The sequence below is a fragment of the Malaclemys terrapin genome, chromosome 5, assembly GCF_027887155.1.
Source record: "Malaclemys terrapin pileata isolate rMalTer1 chromosome 5, rMalTer1.hap1, whole genome shotgun sequence".
NCBI lineage: Eukaryota > Metazoa > Chordata > Testudines > Emydidae > Malaclemys > Malaclemys terrapin.
This window is the reverse complement of record NC_071509.1, coordinates 50,257,002-50,276,157: the sequence shown is the minus strand read 5'-3', so window position 1 is coordinate 50,276,157 and position 19,156 is coordinate 50,257,002. Positions and strand designations below refer to the sequence as shown.

Here is a 19,156-nt window from a genome sequence, read left to right as displayed (position 1 = left end):
TCTTTACTAGGACACAGAGAATCTCCATTAATAGATCCTCCCCTAAGGTATGTCTCTGTCCAAGCCACATGCTCCTCTGCACCTGTCTACATGGTCCGTGCTGTGTCTATTGGGGACGTAGACTGACATTAGCCATGCCTGCAGGGGCCTGAAGTGGAGCTGCACGTGCTGGACCATGTAAGTGCAGGCTGCCATGTAGCCCAATAACCGCAGGCACGTGTGAGCTGTGGTGAGAGGATGAGCTTGCCTCCATGAGATCAGATCCACCAGGGCTTGGAACAAGGTTTTGGGGAGGAAGGCTCTGGCCTGAATAGAGTTGAGGACCACTCCAATGAACTCTAGGCACGGTGCTGGAACTAAGGTAGACTTTTTCTCATTTATTAACAGCCTGGGGCACAACAGGTAGAGCAAACCAGAATGAGATGCTGCCACACCTGATCCCAGGACCAGTCCTTTATTAGCCAGTTGTCGAGGTATGGGTAAATTTGAACACCGATGCCTCAGGTAAGCAGCCACTGGCTCTATGCACTTTGTGAACACTCTTGGGACTGACGAGAGACCGAATGGCAATACCATGAATTGGAAATGGCGCTGTCCCAACACAAAAATGGAGGAACCATTTATGTCCTGGGAAAATGGAAATATGCGTCCTTCAAGTAGAGGGTGGTGTACCAGTCTGCCGGATTCAGGAATGTGATGATGGAGGACAGGGAGACCATGTGAAACTTCAACTTCTTGAGAGACTTGTTGAGGCGATGCAGGTCCAGAATGGTCCTGAGACCCTGTTAAGGCTGATTCCCAACTCTGCCACTTCGAGTGCAGAAGGTGGGGGCCCGCAAGGACTTTTAATAATTAATACTTGCCACCCCAGGCTTGTATTAAACTCCCAAGGTTACAGCTTTTTTTCTGATGTTGGCTTGGTAAACGCTGCCACTACCCAAATGCAAAACCCCTTTTTTTGGAACACAGGAAGGTGCACTTGGGAATTCCTTCCTGTGGGATACCCTCAAGCCTTTTCGCCCCGCATCTGGGGAAGAACTGAGAATGAAAACAAAGGAAATTAGCTGTTGCCATCAGCTAATTAAACAATATATGCACAAACCATTTAGGACACCAAAAATCCAATCCTGTTCTTAAAAATAATTTAAAAAAAATTGAGATACATCTGGAACTTAGGCTTTTGCTAGATTTTAAAAGAGCAATTTCAAAAATTAAGCACCCAAAATAGCTTTGGAGGAGGGGGGTTCATCTTAAAGATTACAAGCAAACAAAATCATCTAGGATTAGCACAGAGGAGTCCACTAGTCATAAGAAATAAACAGAAAAACCTAATAGCGTCTTTCTAAACATTCCTGATCTACTTACACATTTGGGGGTTCCAAATAAGTAGTTCTAGGTATGATCTATGATCATACTTGGCTTAAAGCTTCTCATAGCATAACTGCTCCCTGTTCTCCTCTTTCCCAGAGAATACCACCACACACAAAGGGGAAGTTTCCCCCCCATTTAAAAACATTCTAGCCCTCCCATTGGCTCTTTTGGTCAGGTGCCCACTCCTTTCCTTTTACCTTTGGGCTTGTTAACCTTTTACAGGTAAAGCAAGTAGAGAACAGCCACCAAGAGGGATTCCATAGCCAACTGGCTGGCTGGATGTCCAAAAAGGAAGCTATCCCCCTGCTCATTTATCACAGACCCCTTTTTGCTTTTGGGATTAGGAAGTAGTGGGAATAGAGCCCCTTTCCTTTCATGTCCTGAGGAACTTCCTCTACCACCGCCAGGTGCAGGAGTTCTCAACCTCTTGAACAAGGAGTTGTTCGCAAGAAGGGTCCCTAAAGAGGGACGGGGAAGGAGGGTGGGTCAGCCATGAACTGCAGGATGTAACCTGAAGATATGTCTAGCACCCAACAGTCTGAGGTCAGCCGAGAACAGGCCAACCGGAAGAGGTACAGAGATTTGAGGAAAGAGTAGGAGGGTGGATCTTGGGATGTGACTGTGGTGCTATCCTCAAGTGCACCCTCAAAATGCCTGTTTCTGGCTTCCCTGGTTTCTGGAATGCCCAGGCTGAGCAGACTAACGGGAAGACGAAGGGTGTTGCCAGCTAAATCTTTTGTTTCTGTCCTTTTTCCTATAGTTGCTCAGATGGGGAGTCCCCCAGGACCTAGACTGGGGAGGTGGAGGAGAGAACGGCTTCCTAGCCTGCTGAGGGGTATGAAGGCCCAAGGAGCAGAGCGTGGCCCGAGAGTCTTTAAAGTTGTGGAGCCTTGCACCCATGAACTCAGAGAAGAACTCTCTTCCCTTAAACGGGAGGTCCTGTATGATGGGTGGCATCTCCTGGGATAATCTGGAGGACTGTAGCCAAGAGCTGTGCCTCATTACCACCACAGAGGCGACAACCCTGGCTGCCGAGTCCGTAGCATCCCAGACCATCTGGAGGGCACCTTTCATTACCGCTTTGCCTTCCTACACTAAAGCGGTGAACTCCTGGGCTCAGTCAGTGGCTTAGCCAGCTTCTAAGAGGAGGAAGAGCAAACATAAAAAAGGCGCCCCCCCCCTTGGCTCCTCCTCTGGCCACGCCCCCTTGGCTCCTCCTCCGGCTGCACCGCCCCTCCGTCCCCAGGGCTCCTTCGGCCCTGCCGTGCCACCCCTGTGGGCCTCCCCCTCCGGCCGTGGCTGCTGGCCACCATGCTGCGCGCCCCACCCTGCTCCTCCGGCCGTGCCTGCCGCCCCCCCATGGCTGCTGGCCACGCTGCGGGGCACCAGCCTGTGCCCCCCCTTGCAGGGCCAGTTTTAGCAAGAGCGGGGCCCAATTCTGGCAAGCCCCACCCCCAGGAATCGGGCCATGCTCCGGCTGGGGTCGTGGGGCTTGGATCCGGGCCTGAGCTGCCGGGGCCGGGGGTGCTCGGCCAGAACCGGGGCCGGCGCCCCAGGGCCCAAGCCAAACCGGGCCGGGCCAGCGCCGCTGGGGCCAGAGCCGGCCGCCGGAGGGAGCTGCTCGGCCAGGGGGGCCAGATTGGGCCGTGCCTCCTCGTGCCCTCCGCCGCCCCCCCAGCTTACCTGCTGCCTGTCTGCCTGTTTCAGGCTTCCTGTGAACGTTTGATTCGCAGGAAGCTGGGGAGGGGGAGGAGCGTTCAGGGGAGGGGAGGAGGGGGAAGTGAGCTTGGGGCGGGGTGGACAGCTGCTGCGGGGCCCTCTTGGCGTGGGGCGAAAGCCGGCCCTGCCCCCTCGCTCCTCCGGCCACGCCCGCCCCGCTCCTCCAGCTGTACCCGCCGCCCCCCCCATGGCTGCCGGCCGCGCTGTGGGCTGCCAGCCTGCGCTCCCCCTCGCTTCTCTGGCTGCGGCTGCCGGCCGCATGCTGTGCCCCCCTGCTCCTCCGGCCATGCCCGCCGGCCGCGCTGCAGGGCGCCAGCTTGCGCCCCCCCCCTTGCTTCTCCGGCCACGGCTGCCGGGCCATGCTGCAGGACACATGCTGCGCCCCCCCCCCCCCCCCGGCCGCTTTTGGCAAGGCGGGGGAAGCGGCTGCTTCCCCTGCACCCCATTAGCTACGCTACTGGGCTCAGTCCTGTGGGAGGGCCTCCTTGAATTTGCTAATGGAGTCCCACAGATTAAAACTGTACTTGCCTAACAGGACCTGGTGGTTAGACACCCAAAATTGTAGGCTGGCCATTGAATAAATTTTTCTGCCAAACAAGTCCAGTCTCTTGGCATCTTTTTTTCAGCGTGCCACTCACCTGTCCCTGCCTGTCCCTTTCATTAACAGCAGACATGGTCAATGACTGCACTGGAGGGTGCGTGTACAAATATTCAAATCCCTTTGCATGGATGTAGTACTTCTTTTCCACCTTCTTAGAAGTAGGCAGAATGGAAGAGGGGGTCTGCCACAGCAACTTCACAATCTTAAGGACCCTGGGTGGACGGGCAGTGCGATCCGGGCTGCGGTGGTGGAGGATATAACATTAAAGAGGTCGTCTGACTCCTCTGCCACCTCCTCAATCTCAAGTTCAAATTGGTAGCCAGCCACCCTTTTAAGGAGAGTCTGGTGCTCCTTGAAGTCGTCAGGGGAACTGCCTGTTTGGGAGGGGCCTGCCACTGCTTTGTCCAGAGACGATGATTGCACTGTAGGGGGAGGGGCAGGTTCTTCCCTCTCTGGGGAGTGCCCCTTATGTGTTGGAGCCCGCTGTGCTGCCCCCGCATTGGATTCAGCACCGTGTTCCGACTCTTGTGCCGAAGGCGGCTTGTCTGAGGCAGCCAGGGAAGACTGGTGGGAATATGGGACTGGCCTCACGAGTACGCCCCAGGGATTCCAATAAGGCCATTGAGCGGGCCACTGTCCCTACTGCCACACCATCTTCGTGGATGCCTCGCTGGCCTTGTGGGCCGGCGGTGATTCACCCTTCCTCAGTGAGGGGCTAAGCTCCTGCACCGACTCAGATCATTGCCCTCCTAGTGACCAGAGCAGAGCCATGGATGCCTGAATCTGCCGACTGACTCTTGTCAGTGACTGATGCGAAGAGGGCGAGGATCAGTGCCTGCCGATGAGCGGTACCAGGGAGGTGGAAACTGGTGCCACAACTGGGAATGATCCCACTCTGGTGGGGACTGACGCCTGGAAGACCATCTAGGCAATGGTGACCTGTGCTGTCGTGATCTCTGGTGGGAAGCTCACCAGTACCGGGGATACAGGGACCCATGCCTCAACTCCAGTGTCCCATGCCTCATAGGGAGAGAGTGCGGCATCGGGGACCTGGGTCTTCTGAACAGAGACCGATGTTGTGGTGCCAGGGTACTAGGCCGTGGTGATGGAGATCTACGCCTGCGGTCGGGGGACCAAGGATGCTCCACTCCCTTATGGACGGTCCCATGACTGGTTTGCCCTTGGATGTAGGGGTCTTAGCTGAGTCCGGCACCCGGCAGGCATCTGCAGTGCTGGCCGGTCTACTTGTTCTTTAGCCATTGGGGCCCCTTCAGGTAATGAGGGCCCTAGAAGAAGCTGAGGTCCCTGCCACTGGGAGTCAGATGGATGGCTGGGCTAGGGGTTCCAACTGCAGTGGTACCCCCCGTGAAGCTCTGGGATGGGCACATGGCCTGACATAGCCCCTTTGCCAGAAGCCCCCTTCCCCTCTGGTACTGGGGAACCCTTCTTATTTTGCCACTTCTTCGGCACCAGTGAGGGGGAATGGTGCTGGGCAGGGCCCAGTGCAGGCGGTGTGCTCCGCACCGATGCCGAAGTAGGAGTGGAGTCCACACAGGAGGGCTCTGACGAAGGACGAAGCGCAGCCTCCATAAGGAGGGCCCTCAAGCAGATATCCCGCTCCTTCTGGGTTCTAGGGCACAAGTTCTTACATATCCTGCACTAGTCATTTTTATGGGACTCCCCCCAAGCACTTCACACAGCTGTTGTGGGGGTCACTAATAGGCATCGGTCTGTTGCATGACGAGCATGGTTTAAAGCAGGGGGAAAAGGGGTAGGCCCTGCTCTGGGGCGAAGTCCCATCCAGGACTCTAACTACCAAACTAACCTAACACTTAAGTTAATGGCTAACTACACACCTAGAATGGAATTGACATGAGCAAGCACTCTAAGAAGAAACATGCTGTGCTTCACAGCTCATTTGCCTGCTTTTTGTTGCATCTCATTCATTTCTATAAATTTTTCTTTAACTGTAAGCTCTTTGGACAGGGGCCTGCAAAGTGTCTAATGCATTTCTAGCACTGTACAAATAATAATGTTTAGCAAGTAATCAAGGCATGCTGCTGAAAATTGGATGAATTATAGATTAGAAACTAAGGGCTTTATTCTGATCATCTGAAGTATGAACATGTTTCTCTGACATGTCCAAGCTGTGGGTTCAGTCCTATAAGGTACTTACCCTAATCTAGAAAAGAATTTAAGCATATGGTTAACTTTAAGCACAGAAGTAGCCAATTGATGCTAACTGACTTGTTAGGGTACTCTGCATATATACAGCTCAACCAGATCTAGCTTACAAATGCAGTTTGAAACACTTTTGAGCACATCAACAATTTTTAAAAGGAAAAAAGGAAAAAAGGACACTGCTGCTTGGTGGAAGGTCAGAATCAATATCTGTAAGGGGGGTATCATATAAAATGAAAAGGAGCCAAATAATCTCTGGTGTAATCTCTGCAGTCAGAGGTATACAAGGGATAAATTTGAACCAAGTTAAAGCTGCCCAGCCCGGCAGTAAGTCCCCTCACTGGAACATGAGGAAGATGTGTACCTGCTAGTGGGAGATTGCACTTACCAGTACCAGTCTTTTTAGATCTGTCCCAGTGTTGTACATCACTCTTAAAAATGAAAAGCATGGTATTAGAGCTAAGTATTGTTATATGTATCTTAATAATGTGCCAAATGACTGCTCTCTGGAAAATTCAAAGCGGGAGGGGGAAAAACAATCTTATTTTTAACCAAGAATGTTGCTGTTCATTTTTCTAGAAGAATTCCCAGCTCAAACAATGTGGCAGGCTGGCAAGAGTGAGCCATTTCCTGTGGCCTAGGTTCCTACTATTGTTTACAAGTCAAAGGCAAAGCTAGCTAGTAATGGGCTGTCCCATTTCTAGTCACGTTACCAATGACAGGTCTATATATTGGAACATGTATTATGAGGGATTTCTTGAAGTCTTTTTCCTTTCTTATAAGCATTTTGACAAGAAAAGCTTCTAGAAAGCTCTAGGTCTTTTCCAAAGAGTTTTATTTTTTAGAAAACATGTTTTTACCCTCAGCACACTTGCATTTCCTAAGAATCAAACATCTAAGCTACCCTTCAGCTTAATAGCATTTGCTGCTTTTGCATTACCAACTCTGTTCTCTGAAAATTTCCGGGTTATAATGGAAGCCATTTTGCAGCCTTAACTGCCAGTGTTGCTACCAGCGAAGCCCACAACAGAACCCATGTATTTTGTTAACACTGCTGCCATCTCTCTGAAGTGTTGAGGCAGATGCTGTTTGAACTCTTTCTTTGGAGAGACATAATACATGTTTATACATACATATATGTATGTATAAACATATTAGGCATACTTGTTGTAGGCCAAATACTTCTGAAAATATACCCTGACCGGGTTAGTCATTATTGGAATGGGTGAGGCTACATATGCACAATGCTACCATTTCTCTTATTATTATTACTCTAAATATTTGTATTATGGTAGTTCCCAAGTGAACGTAGGTCCTATTGTGCTGGGCACTGCATAAACATAGAAAAGAGACAATCTCTGCCCTAGATGGTTTACAATTAAAGCTAACTGATGCTGGTTATTCCAGACAAGAACTGTACCAAGTGTTGGACCTGAAATATAGAAGCCTCCAAAAATAGCTTTGGGTTGAGTTTAACCTACATTCATGAATCCTGAACTAGGGGAGAGTAGCAGGGGGGATGGAACAGGTGGTACAAAACCAGTTACTTTGGTTTTATACCACCAGGGGAGTCCTCTAAAAATAGTATCCCCAGCTGCCCCTTTACCTCATCTCTAAAATGACTGAATACACAAGGAGGACTACACCTGATCTGAGGATTTGGCCCTTAATTTTTAAAATATCTACATCAAGAACACCTGCAGCCACAGACTGTATCCACTTTTTATGGGAGGTACAAAATTAATCCCTTTTAATTTCCCCGAAGACAATGGAATTACACCCGGGATGAATTAGGCCTACAAAGTGGGTTTGTTCCTTCTGCTGGCTCTACAGCCACATCTAATTATTTAAAACATTATTTAAATGGCAGAATGGACATTAGTGAACACTGCATTTGGGCATGAAGCATTTTTTAAAAACAAATGCCATTTAAACTCCTTTGAAAATACAACAACAAAACTAATGATTGGCAAATAAAAAAGTAGAAACAGAATTATTAGGATGAGGGAAGAGAATCAAAATAAGGACATTGCACTGGATTCTGATCTCCATTAATTACAGGGGAGTTACTCTGGATTTTCATCATTATGACTGAGATCAGAATCTGACATGTGCAGAAAGGAAGAAGGTCACATCTGAAAGTGCTTTGGAATGAAGTCTGATGTTATCAAGGGGATTTACAGAAGGTAGATGCAGATTTCATTCACAGCCTTAGAATTATGCCAAAATGAACCAAAAATAATGAGCTCCATATTAAGGTGCTGATTTTAAAAGCTAGATTCCGAATGGTTACACCAATGTAAATTCAGAGCAACATCAATGAAATTATTTCAGATACACACCAGTGTAGCTTAGATGAGACTCTGTGCTTGTATTAAGATCTGGAGTTTTGGTTTGGCACTCCTAATTACAATAAACCAAATTATCCTCCTATTTACATCCGAGTAGCACCTTTATACAAACTCCATGTAAATAAGAGAATTTAGCCTATTGAGAATAAAATGTTACATTCAGTGTATCAGTCATTTCTGTTGTGTGCCAAATCTATATAGCATTTCACTTGAGTTTGTATACAAGACAAAAATTGTTCTCTGACCACTTTGATTTCAGTTTTATTTTCTTTTTAAGCAAACCACATCCTGGTCCAAATTCTGCTCTCAATTGCACTGTTGTAAATTTGGTTAATTCCACTAAAGTCACTGGTGTAACTCCAGATTTACACTGGCTTAGTTAAGCTTGGAATCTATCCCCTAATGTGCCTAGCTGTGCACTATTATTCCATGAAGGACATTTTTATCCAGCTGATAATGAATCAGCTTGAAGACTGACTCACTAAACCTGCTTTTAAACCACGAGAAGCCTTTACTCTTAAAATATGTACTACCATGTGTCCCAAGTTGGGGGGAGGGAAGCTTGTGGCTTCTAAGCCACAGCCCATGCTAGAGGAGTGCTGAGAGCTGCACTGCAATGTGACTCAGGCAGAATTCGTCCTGGAGACTCCTGGAACGTGCATATTATAGAAGAAGCTCCATGACCCTTTCAGGTGCTATGGCACATGCCCAGTCAGCTAAGCTGGCTGGTGCAGAGCAACCCAATATCCTACTTCTCCTGTCCCCTCTTTTTTGGTAGCTAGTACCTACGGGAGCACTGGCAGCAAAGACTGCCTGCACTCCCCCATACGATTGTGCTGGTCCCTGCCCAGGAAGTATAATGGGTGGGTGAATAAAGGTTCCTTTCAATCCCTATGCTCCATGCCCCCACAGACATTAACAAAACTAACAAATAAAAATAGTTACAGTAGCACGCAGAGGCCCCAGTCAGATCATGGCCCTGCTGTACTTCGGACAGAGTCCTGTCCCAGAGTGAACAATCTAAATTATGAGAAGATACAACAAGCTGGTATAGTAAAGAAACAGTAGGAGTAGGGGAGAGAAGAGGATAAGTGACAGGTAGGGATAGTCATGTGGTTATGCCACAGGCTGGGCACAATCGAGCCCACTGCCATTAGTGGGAAACTTTATTGAAGCCTTTTGAATGTTTAAGGGGAAGATTCTGCACTCAAATACATGAACCCATCCCACTGACTTTAGTGGGAATTCCACACAAATATCTGAGGACCAAATGTGGCCTGAAATAAAATAATTTCCACTGGCTTTCCATCCTTACATCAGTAGGCCATGAGTGTCCCTTACGGAGCCTTGTTAGTTTATCCCTAACATAGTTATCTAGGTGTATAATCATTCTCAGTTACTTGTCCTTGTACTAGAATAAGACTTTGGTTTATTACTCCTAGGTAGGTTCTGGATATACAAGGCCAAATTTTCTGCTGTTATAACTCTACATCCCAGCAGAGAATTTGGCCCATAGTTGTCTGAGGGTTAACAGTTATTGCTGAAAGGCTGAAAAGTCAGCCTGATAGAAAATGGAGAGGCCTGAAATCTGACAGGAGGATACCACCTGATAGTTCTCCTCTTCCTTCTCTGAACTATCATCTTGCTGGTTAGTGGCAGCGCCTTTCCCACCTTAAACAGCAAGGAGCAAGGTTCTGTTTTTCATAAATAGATTATTTTTGGCAAATCAGAGAAAAGTCTTTGGCACTCTTGCTTCTGGGTGGTACAATTCAAACCTTCCTGATGTAAAAAACATCTTCCAAGCTCTTGTGGTTCCATCTGATTGTTCTGTTTAGCCATCTCTGCTAAAGAGATGCCTCTCCTACTCTGGCAGCAGGTTCTCAGAGTTTTTTGTTGGATCATTGGATGGCTGCTCTTCTTACCTTGAGCTCACTGTCTCTGCAGCTCTGGCCCACTGATGCTGCACTAAAGCTGGATCTCTAGTAGGTGCTGGATCTTTGAGCAGAGCATGCACAACTCATTCCACAAAGAAAAATCCTTGGGCTCAATTAAGACACTCAGGACTCACTTCCTTTTGGTAGTGGCTGAAGTTTATCTTTGTGCTGGCTGATCAAAGTGCCTCCCCATCATCAGACACACACTATAATTAACTATAGATGATGTCCCCAAAAAATAGCCTCTTAACAGATCTGCTCTGCTTCATCATCTGGAGGAAGTCCAATGTTCAGCCCCATGTGCCTCTTCCCATCAACAATCACAACAAATCAAGGTTGTACTGCAACAACTACTCTGATTTTTTTTACCAACCCATTTCTTTCAAGGCCAACACACCCAGAAATACCTTGGGCACAATGCAAGGCATCCTTGTCTGCTACTCTGGCTAAGCCCAGCCAGTCTTCAGATCCCTCATAAACTTCCTATTTGGCAAATGACAACTCTTTGGTGGAGGATGACTAGATGAGATTCCTTCTGGAGCCAGTCACCACAACTTCAGTGACATATGTAGCCTGTTCAGAAGTGTGATGCCAGACACTATTCTCCCCTTGATGTTAACAACAGGGCCGGCTCCAGGCACCAGCCTGGCAAGCAGGAGCTTGGGGCGGCCGCTCCGGAGAGGGGTGGCACATCCAGGTATTCGGCGGCAATTTGGCGGACGGTCCCTCACTCCCGCTGGGAGCAAAGGACTTCCCGCCAAATTGCCGCCGCAGATCGCGATCGCGTTTTTTTGGGGGGGGGCTGCTTGGCGCGGCCAAAACCCTGGAGCCGGCCCTGGTTAACAATGCTATCTCCAGAGCACACTTATACCCTGCTGGTCTTGAGCATGTAAAACCAACATTGAGAATAAAAACATTTTTGTGTTATGATGAATGAGCTAAACACTTGTTTGTAGCCTTTTGTCAATAATCTCTGATCCTCTCTAAAATGAATTAGAGATTAATTAATATTCATTTATTAATTAATTTATATGCTTTAATGTACATAGGAATGTAGTACTGGAAAGGACCTCCTGGGTCATTGAGTCCAGTCCCCTGCCATCCCATATCAGTGCTTATAAACTTATCAAGGTGCATCTGAAACACAGCTAAGTTGTTTGCCCCTGCTGCTCCTAGTGGAAGGCTGCTCCAGAGACTCATACTCCTCTGATGATTAAAAACCTTCTAATTTCCTACCTAAGTTTATTCATGGTCAGTCCATACCCATTTGTTCTTATCCTTCCATTGTCCTTTAGCTTAAATACCTCTTCTCTCGCCCTGGTGTTTACCCCCCACCCCCATGATGTATTTATATAGAGCAATTATATCCTCTCAGCCTTCATTTTACTAGTCTAAAGAAGCCAGGCTCTCTTACTGTGTTTTCCATTCCTCTTCCCTGCACCTGTTCCAGTTTCAAAGTAGTCTCTCTTGAACATAAGCAACCAGAATTGTTCACAGTATTTCAGAGAAATTATCAGGGCCTTGTAAAATGTACCTGGCTTCAGACAAAATAGTAGGTATTACAGGATATGAATCCTGCATCTGAAATCTATAGCACATGCATTTAATGAAGAGAAGTGTAATGAAAGTGACATTTTAACAATAAATGTGGAAAGTATTGTTCCTAGGGCTAATCTCCTAAGAGCCAGTCACAGACTTTCCACCAGAGAGTTGCAGAACGGTATGGGGGTTGGAACATCATGTGAACGAGCTCTGTGGTTCATAGTCTTAAGACTAAAGCAATCCTCCATCTTCAGATCTATTGATGTTAGGCACGTTCCCAGTGTCCAATCTGGAGGTGGTGAGATCACTGTCTAGGCTCTAGGGCATGGTGTGTGTGTGTGTGTTCATGTGTTACAGAAGAGGCATTAATCTGACAGAGAACTTGATCTCTTCCTCACCCCAAACTGCCATTAAAAGAGAGTTAATGAACTCCTCTTGATTTCCTTGACTGAACTCTATTTCATAGATGGTAGCAAGGGAGAGGAGTGGTAGCCATTCAAAATTCTTCTAATCTGCATCCTACTCCTTACATTAGAACAGCTGGGGGTGCATTGAGCCAGCATCACTTCTGTGAGCTTGACTGCCATAAAGAATTATCAGTGGAGCAAAATGGTGGGAAGGGGCTAGCTTGATTAGGTAGTGAAGCAGCATTATAAATTGCTGCTGAAGGAGATATATTGTGTCTTAGCTGGGAAGCATAATGAACCAGTAGCTGTAGAGACTTTTGGGATAGGTAGTGGCTTTAGGCTTGACTGTTGAACACCTGTCACTAGAATGGTGGCTTTCATGATTTTCATGTATAAAGATATTATCTGTTTAGTTTATTCACACATTGGGATTTTTGGAGATGAGGTGTGCAGGAGATGACAAAAAGATGAAAAAACTTCAGTAAAAGCGACATAGTTAAGAGTACACTATATGATTAAAAGTCATGGGCCAGATTCTCTGGTCATGCTGAGATAGACTCAACAGAAGAGTGTGGGGGGGAGGGGAGGGTGTAAAGATGGCATCACTTTTATTCTTCCCCAAGCTGGGGCTTGGCCAAGGATTGTCCTGCTCTGGGCCATAAGTTCTAACCGTAAGGCTAACTCACACCCAGCTGCCCACAGCTCCTAGGGGCCATGAGGACAGCTGGGATCACTGGCTGTAAGGATGCCTCCTTTCCCCAAGATTGCTGATAGTAGTCTCCTTATGCCAGCTTTATGCCACCCAGGGATTCACTTAAAAGCCTTTATGGTTGGTATGCATCACCAAAATGGCACAAGGAAGCCATGGTGGGACCAAGAATCTGGTTGCATGTGTTTTAAACCCCTAAATTACCATTAACACCTTATATAATTTGAGAAGGCAGATTTTACAATCCAATTTTTGTGTCACTAAGTGTCCAAGATAAGAGAATTGAAAAGAGTACAATAGAGCACAATGGAAAAAAAAAAAATCAGTGGTGCTTTTGTTTAGTGTTTCACTTTGGGGTTCTTAATGATGGAGTTTGGAGGTTCCAAACACTCCAGGGAAATCTTTGTTTAAAAACCACTTTCCTTTTCACTAGAATTAAATATAGTTTATTGGTCTGAGTTTTCTAAAAACAAAAAAACAAACAAAAAACCCACAGACACACACACTTTTACAAATGTTCTAGTTTGGGCCAAATTTAAGTTGACAGCATCCCTTTATTCCCTGGTGTGCCCCAGAAGTTCAACAAACAGAAGGTTTTTAGGGACAATATTGCAATGAGGAGGAGGACCAGGTCAACCTTTGTCTTTTAAGGAGACAATATTTCCATGACAGCTTTTTTGCCTTACCCATTCTATTGTATTTTTAAATATAAAAAAACCAAACATTGTGAGTGGTTATACTTAATAAAGAATAAAAGGAGAGGGCAGAAGAAAGGACAAGTGAAAAGTAGGAGGGGAGAAAGGAGTATGAAAAAAAGAAAAAAGTAATGAGTGATAAAGAGGGGCTAAAGACAGCAACCAAAGAAGAGCTAAATAATTAAAAAACCTCTGTCCTCCAGCCCCCAGGAAAACCCTGACCCCAAGAATAGATTATACTCCAGAAAGAAAGAAAGAACCAGTCTCTCTGAATCTCTGATGCAGCCTCATCTAAAATATTGTCTGATATACTGGTCACCCATTCCAAAAAGGCTTTTGAAGAATTTGACAGTGTTCAGAGGGCAAGGAACATGATAAGGGACATGGAAAAGCTATCCCTGGAGAAGAGACTGCAAAAATTGGGATAGTTTACCTTATAAATAATATGAACAAGTATATTAAAAAAAAAGTGGTGTAAGAAGTAGGGCTGCTAGCATTGTCTATTAAGGTTGCCCACAACTTTACTATAAGATCCTGTTTTCTGTTGTTTATAACTTTGCCAAACTTTAATAATTTAGGCTGAAGTCTCTCTCCTGGGTGTTTGCCTCAGGCTGAATTCTTTTGAGAACTTTCAGCCAAAACTTTTCAATTCTCTTCTCCCCCTGGGAGCAGGGGTAGGGGGAAAATTCTGGTGACCTTTTTGCTGAAAGAGTCTAGAACCCTCATGGGTTGGAGCTGAGACTTGAAATTTAATAGGGGCATTGCCTTTGTGTTAGGGGTGGGTGTTTCCATGATGCTTCTGACGTTTCCATGAAAATCAACCCAAATTTGGCCAAGTTCTAAGCCTTTGAAAATAAGTTAGTGCACACATGGTCAGTAAAGGACACAGATTTTTGCAGCTAAAGTTTTTGAAGATTCAATCTGCACTGGGCCTGCTCCAGCCTGGGCTGGAACAGGCCTTTCCCTGCAACTGCAGCTCTGGGCTCGGCCAAGTCCTGGGTCCTGCACTGAGAGTAGACAGCCTGTCTTTCCTGTGTTCAGGCAGCATTGAGGAGGAAGCTGCCTGATTTGAATGCAGAGGGGACAAAAGCCAGATCTGGGAAGGGGAATAGGTTGGGAAAAGGAGCCAGGAAGGGGAAGGGGGGGAGAGAGAGAAACAACTGGGAATTGGATGAGGTGGTGGGAGGGGCAAGAAGAGGAGAGGAGAGATCTGCAGTGGATGGGCAAGGAGACTGGTACTGGTAGCCAGGAGTGGAGCCTGAGACTGGAACCAGGGGTGGAGATGAGGTTTGTTTGGGCAAGGAGATTGCAACTGGGAACCCATGTGGTAGGGGAAGCAGGAGATGGGGGACAGAAGACAGATCTGAGGAGGAGCCAGAGTGTGAAGCAAGAACTGGTAGTGACAGGGACAAGGAACTTGGGAGAGTGATCCAGGAAGTAAGATTGGGATGGGGAGCCTGTGGAGACTCAGGTGTGGGAATGTCCCAAATTGAGGTATCAGAGGTTTTGGAACAAATTGATAAATTAAAGCAGTGATAAATCACCAGAACCACATAGTATTCACCCAAGAGTTCTGAAGGAACTCAAATGTGAAATAGTAGAATTAACAACTGATATGTAATCTATTGCTTAAATCAGCCTCTGTAGCGGGTGACTGGAGAACAACTATTGTAATGCCAATTTTTACAAAAAAGGCTCCAGAGACGATCCTGGTAATTATAGGCCAGTAAGTCTAACTTCAGTACCAGGCAAATTGGTTAAAACTATAGTAAAGAAGGGAATTATCAGACATTCAGACTCTTATGTTTATCTATATGGTTTTTATAAAGGGAAATCATGCCTCAATCAGAATTCTTGGGGTGGGGTGGGAGAAGAGAAGTCAACAAATGTGGACAAGGGTGATCCATTGGCTATAACATAGACTTTTAGAAAGCCATTGATAAGGTTCCACACCAAAGGCTCCAATCCAGGGGTGGGTAAACTATGGCCCGGGGGCTGCATCTGGCCCTCAAGCTCCTGCCGGGGGGCTGGGGTCAGGGGCTTGCCCCACTCCACACAGCTCCTGGAATCAGCAGTTTGTCCCCCATCTGGTTACTACACAGGTGCACGGCCAGGGGGCTCTGCCCCTCCCACTTCCTGCTCCCTAACTGCCCCCCTGGAACTCCACCCCCTATCCAACCCCCCTGCTCCCTGTCCCCTGACCCCTATCTACACCCCTGCCCCCCCAACGGGCCCCCCTGGGACTCCCATGCCTATCCAACAGCCCCCTGCTCCTTGTCTCCTGTCTGCCCCCCAGGACTCCCTGCCCCTTATCCCCACCCCCTTACCATGCTGATCAGAGCACCAGGACTGGCAGCTGCACCACCTGGCCAGAGCCAGCCATGCTGCTGTGCAATCTAGAGCACTGGGGCAGGCTGGTGGCTCTTCCAGCCATGCTGCCTGGCAGGAGCTTGCAGCCCTGCTGCCCAGAGATAGGGTGACCAGATGTCCCGATTTTATAGGGACAGTCCCGATTTTGGGGTCTTTTTCTTATATAGGATCTTATTACCCCCCCACCCCCATCCTGATTTTTCACACATGCTGTCTGGTCACCCAGTGTGCACATGTGTGGGTCCCAGCTGCTCCCTGTCCCCCTCATTGAAGCAGATGTGCAGGGTTACTGCCCTAGGAACTGCAGGGCAACAGTGGACATGGGGCTGGCTGGAGGTAGGGTCTGGCTGCAGGCAGGGCAAGGGGTGCGGGGCTGACTGGAGACAGGGGTGTGCGGGGTGGTCTGGCTTCAGCCCACCCTGTACGGTAAGTGCTCCCACCTCCTCCCTCCCCTACAGAGTAGCAGCAGCAGCCTGGGGCTCAGGGGCTATTTAAAGGGCCCGGGGCTCCCCTGCTTCCACCGCCACGGCCCTTTAAATAGCCGCAGGAGCCCTGGGGAAGCGGCGGGGCTCCAGCGGCTATTTAAAGGGCTGGGATGGTAGAAGCAACGGGAGCCCCGGACTTTTTAAATAGGCTCCAGAGCCTTGCAGCCCTACCCCAGGCCTCCAGCAGTGGGGCTCTGGTGGCAATTTAAAGGGCCTGGGGCTCCAGCCCCTGCTGGGAGCCCCAGGCCCTTTAAATTGCCCCCTGGGAAAGCCGGGCCACCCGGATACAGCACACCAGCTCTTGCCATTACACCGTACCGGGGCTTGGGCATGGGGCCCTTTTAGGGGCAGGGCCCAATTCAGGGGAATTGGTTGAATTGGCCTAAAGCCGGCCCTGCCAGCCGGGAGCTCAAGGGCCAGGAAGGACGGTCCTGCAGGCTCGATGTGGCCTGCAGGCTGCAGTTTGCCCACTTCTGATCTAAAAAAGGTGGGTTTTCCTTGAACAGGTTTTTAGGTGTACCTTCTTCCTGTGGTTGGTCTGTGACACCTGGGAGTGGTGAGTCACTATAGAAACATTTACAAGCAGTAACTGGGAGGTGAAATTCAACAGCAGCTGCAGAAGTGGCTTTAGAGTGTATAAATAGACTTTTACAGCAGACCAATGACAGACTTATCACTTGCATACAAGTCCTGTTTGGTACAATATCCCCACTCCTCCTTCCCTTGCCTGCCACCCAAATCTATAACATGACCTGGAAAACACACAATTGGGGGCATATGGTGAGTGGCTCAGAATCCTTCAGAGACCACCACAATCTGAGCTACTTATATAGTCCTTCCCATTTGCGGCACACAAGGGGTTCTCCAAACAAAATAAAAATGAAAAGGTCCTTTCCCCACTCCTTCCCTTGAGAAGGAATCAGAGTAAAAGTGGCCAGTCTTTTCATCACCCCTTTGGAGTTTAACCTTGATTTAACCCTAGATACAAGTCAAAGTCTGCCTCTCCTTTTATTTACCTTAACTTTGTACCTGATCCACGCAGTCTCTGGGACAGCAAGGTGTCCTTAGCCTGTTTGCCAGAAACTGGGAATGGGCAACAGGAGATGGATCACTTGATTACCTGTTCAGTTCATTCCCTCTGAGGCACCTGGCATTGGCCACTGTCAGAAGACAGGATACTGGGCTAAATGGACCTTTTGTCCAACCCAGTATGGCTGATCTTATGCAAGGTAAGAGACTCTCCTTACTGCTCAATCCTTGTAATCAGCCATCATCTCACTATAGTCACCACACCTGCCTAGGGAAGGGGTTCCCCCCCCCCTTTTTAAGCTTTCCCCTCCAGGCAGCACAAGCCTACAGGTGTCTGGTTAGTACTGTCTGTTCCCAGAGGAACTTGTTAGCCTTCTCCCCAGCAGAGTAAGGGTGTGCCCCCTCACAAGGTATATAAGCTCACATTTTAAACAGAGGTGATCCCAAATTGTCAACCAGATCCAAAAACAAACAAACCAACCAACCAGTGACTTTGGGGGAGAGTATGGATCCAGCTCCGAATTTTGTGACTTATGCACCTGTTTATAATGGCTTGAAACCCAAAACCGAACTCCAACACCCTCAGAAGTTGGGGAAGTTCAGATCTGGGTTTGCTTCTATTTCCAAACTTCCTGATTTGGGCCTATATATATATATATCTCTCATTTCAAACTCAGTTTTGACATCCTCCACGTGCCAGCACTGGAGATCTATAAGCAAGGACACGTCTAAACTCCACGATAATTGGAGAGACTGGTTTTATGGGTGACAGAGGGAGGAAAATGGTTAGAGAAGATGCAGGGACACTAGGCACCTCCCGAATCATTAAACCCTGTTCTCCCTCCTGTCACTGTGCAGTAAGATTTCTCTGCACAAGCCTCAAGAAGCGGGTGTTTCGTGAGTAAATCCAAAGGGCAGAGCAGAAAACTTGGCCGAGGAGGCTGCATTGTGAGCAGGATCTAGAAAAACTCGCGGCTTCCGTTTTCTCAGCATAGCCGCCTTGTAAAATGAAAGTATATAAGCCCTACTAGGGGGCTGGGCTGCCGGGTTCTGCTCTCCGGCGGGGCAGTGGGAGGAGGAAGAGAAGGGGGCAGCTGTCTAATTGGTGACCTTCCCCCGGGAGGGTTAGACTTTGGCTTCAGTGCAATCTCGCTCCGCAACAGCAGTTTCAGGGCTCAGCTTCTTTCAGCAGCACCACTCGCCTCAAGCCGCGACCGCAGGTAAGGGCAGCGCTGCTGGGTTGGGCGGCTCCTCCTTTCCCACCTGCTGGTACAGGAGGGGAGCAGCGAGGTGAGGGGCTTAGGTGGGGGGAAGCGGACAGTTTGAATCCCGTGGCGGGCGTGGGGGAGCTGCTCTAACAAGGAAGAAATAGTTCTGCCGAGGCAATTTCCAGCCTGTGCTTCTCTTACCTAGCAGTTTCTCTTTCCGGCCTGGGGCACCTGTGATACCAAGGCTGATTGATGGCTGAGCCATACCCTGGAGGGCTAAGGAAGGGGTAATTGGTCCTAATTCATACCATGTAAAATGCACCTAGATACTGCAACGATTCATCTGAAACAGTTCATTTTAGCTGTTGGTGTGCTTCGTCCCCCGTCCCCCCCGCCGCACACCCAACATGGGGAGGACAAGGGAGTAAACAAGTTAGTTAATATCTATCTATGTATCACCAGTCAGTGGAAGAGGGTGGACAGGTAAATTATCTGCCTCTCATAAGCCAGCAATATTAAGAGTTTGCTGTTTCTGATAAAGGTAACACTAGTTT

The 19,156-nt window shown here is 48.1% G+C and overlaps 1 protein-coding gene across 2 annotated transcripts in view; it reads left to right on the top strand.

Annotated features, from left to right (window-relative positions):
• Positions 1 to 18,456: 18,456 nt before the first annotated feature.
• TEC (tec protein tyrosine kinase) overlaps positions 18,457 to 19,156 on the top strand; it is an 86,458-nt gene continuing 85,758 nt past the window's right edge. The window contains exon 1 of one of the 2 annotated variants that reach the window (XM_054030492.1): positions 18,457 to 18,614. The gene's annotated coding sequence lies outside the window, so the exon portion shown is untranslated. Of the gene's footprint in view, positions 18,615 to 18,868; positions 18,890 to 19,156 lie in introns of those variants that run through there. The other variant, XM_054030493.1, reaches the window with a different exon arrangement.